General features: G+C 44.7%; 1 non-coding gene across 1 annotated transcript; it reads right to left on the bottom strand.

The window, feature by feature from the left end:
• Window positions 1-6,554: 6,554 nt before the first annotated feature.
• On the bottom strand, window positions 6,555-6,692 carry LOC114811391. The gene has a single exon (XR_003759095.1). It is a non-coding gene; the product is annotated as a small nucleolar RNA SNORA7 (small nucleolar RNA).
• Window positions 6,693-7,602: the final 910 nt, after the last annotated feature.

Raw genomic sequence — 7,602 nt, 5'->3', positions numbered from 1 at the left:
AACCTCTTGAAACCACTCTGCTTCCCACTCTAACACCATCTTCAAACTCTCACTCTTTCATTCATTCATTCAATAGTATTTATTGAGCACTTACTATGTGCAGAGCATTGTACTAAGCACTTGGAATGAACAAGTCGGCAACAGATAGAGACAGTCCCTGCCGTTTGACAGGCTTACAGTCTAATCGGGGGAGACGGACAGACAAGTACAATAGCAATGAATAGAATCAAGGGGATGAACATCTCATTAAAACAATAGCAAATAGATAATAATAATAATAATAATGTTGGTATTTGTTAAGTGTTTTCTATGTACCGAGCACTGTTCTAAGCGCTGGGGTAGACATAGGGGCATCAGGTTATCCCACGTGGGGCTCACAGTCTTAATCCCCATTTTACAGATGAGGGAACTGAGGCACAGAGAAGTTAAGTGACTTGCCCACAGTCACACAGCCGACAAGTGGCAGAGCTGGGATTCGAACTCATGAGCCCTGACTCCAAAGCCCATGCTCTTTCCACTGAGCCACGCTGCTTCTCTAATAGATAGAATTAAGGTGATGTACATTTCATTAAAAAAATAAATAGGGTAATGAAAATATATACAGTTGAGCGGATGAGTACAGTGCTGAGGGGATGGGAAGGGAGAGGGGGAGGAGCAGAGGGAAATGGGGGGAAAAGAGGGTTTAGCTGCAGAGAGGTAAAGGGGGTATTGTAGAGGGAGTAGAGGGAGAAGGGGAGCTCAGTCTGGCAAGGCCTTTTGGAGGAGGTGAGTTGTAAGTGTGGTTTTGAAGTGGGGAAGAGAATTAGTTTGGCGGAGGTGAGGAGGGGGCCATTCCAGGACCGCGGGAGAGCATGGCCCAGGGGTCAACGGTGGGATAGGCGAGAACGGGGGACGGTGAGGAGGTGGGCGGCAGAGGAGCGGAGCATGCGGGGTGGGCAGTGAAAAGAGAGAAGGGAGGAGAGGTAGGAGGGGGCAAGGTGATGGACAGCCTTGAAGCCTAGAGTGAGAAGATTATGTTTTGTGCGGAGGTTGATAGGCAACCACTGGAGGTTTTTAAGAAGGGGAGTGACATGCCCAGAGCGTTGCTGCAGGAAGATGAGCCGGGCAGTGGAGTGAAGAATAGACTGGAGCGGGGAAAGAGAGGAGGAAGGGACATCAGAGAGCAGGCTGACACAGTAATCTAGCCGGGATATTACGAGAGCCCATAACAGTAAGATAGCCATTTGGGTGGAGAGGAAAGGGCGGATCTTGGCGATATCATAAAGGTGAGACCAGCAGGTTTTGGTGACAGATCGGATGTGTGGGGTAAACGAGAGAGCCGAGTCAAAGATGACACTGAGGTTGCGGGCCTGAGAGACGGGAAGGTTGGTCGTACCGTCCACAGTGATAGGGAAATCAGGCAGAGGACAGGGCTTTGGAGGAAAGATGAGGAGCTCAGTTTTGCTCATGTTGAGTTTTAGGTGGCAGGCAGACATCCAGGTAGAGACGTCTTGGAGGCAGGAGGAGATACGAGCCTGAAGGGAGGAGGAGAGGACAGAGGCAGAGAGTCTCAAGTGCCCCCTCTAAAAATCACCCCCTCTTGATCCCACTACAAAATCCAGTTCTTAACGCATCTCGTCCTACCATTTCTCCCCAAATTCCTCAAAAGGGTTGCTTCCACCTTAATCTACACTGCCCTTGCTTCCTCTCCTGAAATCTGGTTTATATTCCATTCACTCCATTGAAAATGCTCTCTTCAAGGTCACCAATTACCTTCTTCTTGTCAAATCTAAAGTTCTCTCTTTCGTCTTAATCCTCCCTGCCATCTAGGCTGTAATACTGTGGACTACCCCTTTCCCCGGAAATACTACCTAACTTTATTAATAATAATAATAAAATGTAATTTGTTAAGTGCTTACTATGTGCCAAGCATTGTACTAAGTGCTGGAGTGGATACAAGCAAATCGGGATGGACACAGTCCATCCCCATTTTACAGATGAGGTAACTGAGGTCCAGAGAAATGAAATGACTTGCCCAAGGTCCCACAACAGACATGTGGCAGAGTCAGGATTAGAACCCATGACCTACTGACTCCCAGACACATGCTTTATCCCCTAAACCATGCTGCTTCTCTAATAACCTTGATTCCTCTGACATGGTACTCTTCTAGTCCTCCCTATCAATCAGGAAGAGAAGCAGCATGGCATAGTGGATAGAGAAAAGGCCTGGGAGTCAGAAGGTCATGGGTTCTAATCCTAGCTCTGCCACTTGTCTGCTGTGTGACTCTGGGGAAGTCACTTCACTTCTCTGGACCTCAGTTACTTCATCTGTAAAATGGGGATTAAGATGTGAGCCCCAGGTGGGTCAAGGACTGTGTTTAACGTGATTATCTTGTATCTACCCCAGCACTTAGAGCAGTACCTGGCACGTAGTAAGCACTTAAATACCATCATCATCATCGTCATCACTCAATCAATCACTGGTACTTTTTGAGCGACTACTCTATGCAGAACAGTGATATAAGTGCTTGGGAGAGTAAAATGCAAATGAGTTTGTAGATACATCTTTCTCTTGCCCTTCCACTGGCTCTTCCTCTGCCTCTTACTCCTTAACTCTGTGTCTTTCTAGGCTCAGTTCTGGGCCCCCAATCTATTTCCAATCTTCACTCCCTCCTTTGATGGAGCTCATCCACCCTCATGGCTGCTACTATTTCTGCCATGTGGAAGACTCCCAAATCTACTTCACTAGTTCCATCTCTACAATTTCACATTTCTTTCAAACTCCAGTTCACTTCTATATGAATGTCCCACTGGCACCTCGAGCTCAACATGTCCAAAACTAAACTCTTTATCTTCCCTTCTAAATCCTTTCATCTTCCTCCTAACTTTTCCATTACTATTGGCTATACCAACACTCTTGCAGAATCCCTTGTGGAAGCCTAGGATACTCACGGCAAACACATCAGGAATCCTCTTTCCCTTGATCCATTTTGTTTTTCTTTCCAGGGAGATTAGCAAATCAACTCAAGACAGGATGAATTTGTTCCTCCCTTAGCAAAATCAGGAGCCCCAGCAGGCTCATCAGTAGTATTTGATCACCAGGAGAATAAAGCAGAGCAGGGAAATTGCCCAATTAGGAAATTATTGCTGCCCACCTCAAAGTATGAAGCATACACTGTGTTCTCCAATCACATGTGAATGAGGGAACTGTATATATGGAAGCCCTGTATTGTGTAGAGATGAGTCAACCTTGACATTCACTCTGTCTGTCAATCTCTGCTACCTACTAGTGCTGGTAGAAATAACCTTGTCTCTGACCTATCTTCTTGAACACAACACAGAACCCGTGCAGTTTTCATCGACCCTCTCAAACCCACAAGCTTTGCATTATGCTTAGGTCTGCCTTCCTTTTCAATCCTTATATTCGGTCTATCTCTAAACTCCTTCTATCACATTCCCAAATGCACCTCTTCCTCGCCATCCCCACAGCCAGGAAACTGATCCAAGCACTTATAAACTGGCTTGATTTCAGTGCCAACCTCCTCACTGTTATCCCTGTCCTCAGTCTTTCTCCTTTTAAGTCCATGCTTCCTTCTGTTGTCTGGATCATTTTTCTAAAAGGTAGTTCTACATATGTCTCTCTACTCTTCAGAAACCTACAATGTTTGCCTAACCTTCTCTGCAACCCGCAGAAAGTCCTGACAAATTTTTCAGGCACTCAAAACTCTTTCTTTCCTATTTATCCACTCTCTTCTCCCATTAAATCCCATCTTATACTCTTCTTTCTTCTCATGCTAACCTTGTCACTATGCCTTGTTCTCATCTCTCCTTCTCCTGACCTATTATCCATGACTTCCCTCCTTCCTGAAACTCTCTCCCTCTTTGCATCTGAAGTACTAAGGCTCTTCCACATGCAAAGTCATTCTGAAATGACATCCCATCCAGGAGGGTCTCCCCAGTTAATTTCTACTCTCCCCAGAGTACATAAATCCGACAATCACACTTCCCCCCTTCAAAGCCCTACTGAAGGCTCACCTCCTCCAAGAGGCCTTCCCAGACTAAGCCCCCTCACTTTCCTCAGGTCTCCCTCCCCTCCCCATAGCCCCGACTCACTCCCTTTGCTCTACCTCCCTCCCCATCCCACAGCACTTGTGTATAACATGTACATATCTATAATTCTATTTACTTATATTAATGCCTGTTCTGATGTGTATCGATCTATATTTCTATTCATTTATATTGATGCTATTGACGCCTGTTTACTTGTTTTGATGTCTGTCTCCCCTCTTCTAGACTGTAAGCCCATTGTGGACAGGGATTCTCTCTATTGCTGAATTGTACTTTCCAAGCGCTGAGTACAGTGCTCTGCATACAGTAAGCACTCAATAAATACGTTTGAATAAATGAATGAATTTCTCCCTCAACAATTATTTCAGCAATGCTGCACCATCTACGTATTTGAGGAGTCACAACACGCCATGACACTTATATTCATTCAGTCGTATTTATCGAGCACCTATATCGAACACCTGCTTGTGCAAAGCACTGTACTAGGCACTGGGGAGAGTAAAGTATAAAAATAAACAGACACATTCCCTGTCCACAGTGTGCTTACAATATGGAAATAATATATTACTTCTTCCTATTTGTAATTTATTTTAGTGTCTGCCTCCCCTGCTCAATTGTAAGCTCCTTGAAGTCAAAGATCATGTATATTAACTCTAGTGTATTCTTCCAGGTGCTTCATATAGATCTCTAATAATAATAATAATAATGTTGGTATTTGTTAAGCGCTTACTATGTGCAGAGCACTGTTCTAAGCGCTGGGGTAGATACAGGGTAATCAGGTTGACCTACATGAGGCTCACAGTCTTAATCCCCATTTTACAGATGAGGGAACTGAGGCCCAGAGAAGTGAAGTGACTTGCCCATAGTCACACAGCGGACAAGTGGCAGAGCCAGGATTCAAACCCATGACTTCTTACTCCCAAGCCCGAGCTCTTTCCACTGAGCCACACGTGCCTCATTAAATATTATTGATTGAATGACTGATCGGTTTGTTGGTTGTCTGGATCCTGAGCAACCCCAGAACCTACAACCTATATTTCCACCCAGTGCAGAAGGTCCTAGGTCTGCATCCAGGAATCTCCCTGGACCCAGTAATCTTTTCTGCTACCAGGACCTTTAAGATCAAGATTGGGCTCTCCATATGTAAATCTAGAGGCGTTGAGCCTGAAAGCTCTGGCAGTAGTTGGGAGTGGTGGTGCAATGGAATATCTGGGTCAGACAGAGACCAAGGTCTTTGCCTCACCAGCAATGCACGATTCAGAGCAGAGAGAGGTTAAAAATAACCAGCCCTCACTCCAAGTTCTGCCGCTCCTGCTGGGATTTTGTTGAATTGTTTTAGCAAGTGGTGACAGCCAGGAAATTCAAAAAAAAATGGCACTTTCCCACCTAATTATGAAATGTGGCCACTTTTATATAAAGGACAAATGAAGAAGGGCAGAGAAAGGACAGGGGCAGAGGGAAATAAAAGGGGGATTGGGTAAAAAAAGAGATTTGGAAGGAAAGGAACATTCTCGTGAAATAAATCCATCCTCCAAAACAAACGAGTCACAAACATTTTCAAAACTGTCTGGCAACTGGCTTCCTCTTACCAATCCCTTGCACCCCATTTTGTGCAAACTGCCCCTTCTGCCTACAATTCACGGCTCACATCTTTCCTTGCCTGGACACCTTTCTCTCTCAGCTTTGATGAACCACATCTCTCCCTGCCTTCAAACTCCTTCTAAAATGCTACCTCCATAACCCCGACAGCTCCTTGATGTACGCCTGTAGCCACATAAGCAGTCTTTCATGTTGCTCTGTTCATTTATTATAGACTATTTTATCCACTATGACCAACCTAATTATCTTCCAACCACCCCAGCACTCAGTATAGTGCTTGGCTCTGAGTGTTAACCACTCAGTAAGTGGTTAACAAATACTACAATTATTATTATTGCTATTAATAGTAGTAAGAGCAGATATCTAGTAAAATTTTTGTCATTTGGAATATTAGCTGCTATTTAGTCAGAAGAACTGGAAGTCAGAAGACCTACGTTTGAATTCTGGCTCCACCACTATCCAGTAGGCTGTGTGACCTTAGGCTGTGTGTCTCAACCTCTCAGTACCTCAGTTTCCTCATCTGTAACATGGGGATAAGAAACATTCCCTATCCCGGTGTTCAGAACATAGTAGTTACTTACTAAATGCCATTTAAAAAAACACATTTCCAGACAAGGGCCAGGGCTGTCCCTGGAAACTATTCAAAGCAGGAAACTTTGTTCAGATCATCTCAAGAATTAATGTCTTGTCTTATGCTGTTGAGTCATGTCTGACCCATAGCAACTTCATGGACACACCGCTCCCAGAATACCCCACCTCCATCTGCAAACATTCTGGTAGGGTTTCCATAGAGTTTTCTTGGTAAAAATTTGGAAGTGGTTTACCACTGCCTTCTTCCATGCAGTAAACCTGAGTCTCCACCTTCGGCTCTCTCCCATGCCTCTGCTGCCCAGCACAAGTGAGTTTTGAGTTGTAGCAGATTGCCTTCCCCTCGCTAAGCACTGCCCAAGCTAGGAAGGGAATGGGTATGCTTCTGCTTGACTCTCCCATCCATAGCTGAAACTGGTAGAATACTGGAAACTCTCCAGGTGTGATCCTGAGAGGGGCAAGAATTAATGCAAACTGCAGAATTAGGAGTTTAGTCCTTTAGAAGATTCAAACGAAACGGGAGCTTACATATTGGTTAAAGAACGGGACTAAGTTGGTGGTTTTGTAGCCCCTGGAAATCCATTCTTGCCTCCTGTTCAATTAATCAGTCAGTGATACTTATTGAACACTTACTGTGTGCAGAGCACTGTATTAAACACTTGGGAGAGTACAATGCCAGAGAGTCAATCGACACAATCCCTGTCCTCATGGAGACTATATTCTAGTGCTTATTTGCTTTCCTGACCCATGCTGCCCAAAAGAGTCCTAAAACTTCCTGGGAGCTTGCTTACAGATGCTCCTGCTATCGCACTTGTTTTTATTAGCCATTTTGACTACATTATGAGGAAGAATTAGGGAATGCTTTTTCCACCACCCAAGTCTGATTTAGATAAAACATGCCCTTTGATTTGGCTCAAGTCGATTCAGTAATGGAAGAATTGATTATGTGCCTGGCAGGGTTGTCATTTACTCATGAATGCATGTGTGTCTGTAAAAGTGAATGTGGGGGACATGGTCTGATCTCAGTGTCTATACAAAAAAGGCAGTCCCTTGGGTGGTTCTGCCTAGGTACTGTTTTCACTACTGCCCTCCTGTTACTCAATGCTTTACAAAGCTTCTGGGGGAAGTCACTTCTTTCTTGACTTCAATACCCTAAGCAGGTTCTATCTGCAGCAATGACTGCCAGTTTTTAGCTGGAATGCTGTGTTGTCTGAGATTTGGTTACACTGTAGCCTTGAAATGTTTCCTCTGTCCTTGCTTTCAGTTTCCCAATTTCAGCTCACCATACAGTAACTGTTGGGGCATCCTGTTGCCATTCGTTCTCTGCATATGTCCCACACAGCGTAGCCAGGTCAAAATGAAGAGAGC

This window comes from Ornithorhynchus anatinus, chromosome 4 (assembly GCF_004115215.2).
Source record: "Ornithorhynchus anatinus isolate Pmale09 chromosome 4, mOrnAna1.pri.v4, whole genome shotgun sequence".
Lineage (NCBI taxonomy): Eukaryota > Metazoa > Chordata > Mammalia > Monotremata > Ornithorhynchidae > Ornithorhynchus > Ornithorhynchus anatinus.
This window is presented reverse-complemented; position numbering and strand designations above follow the sequence as displayed.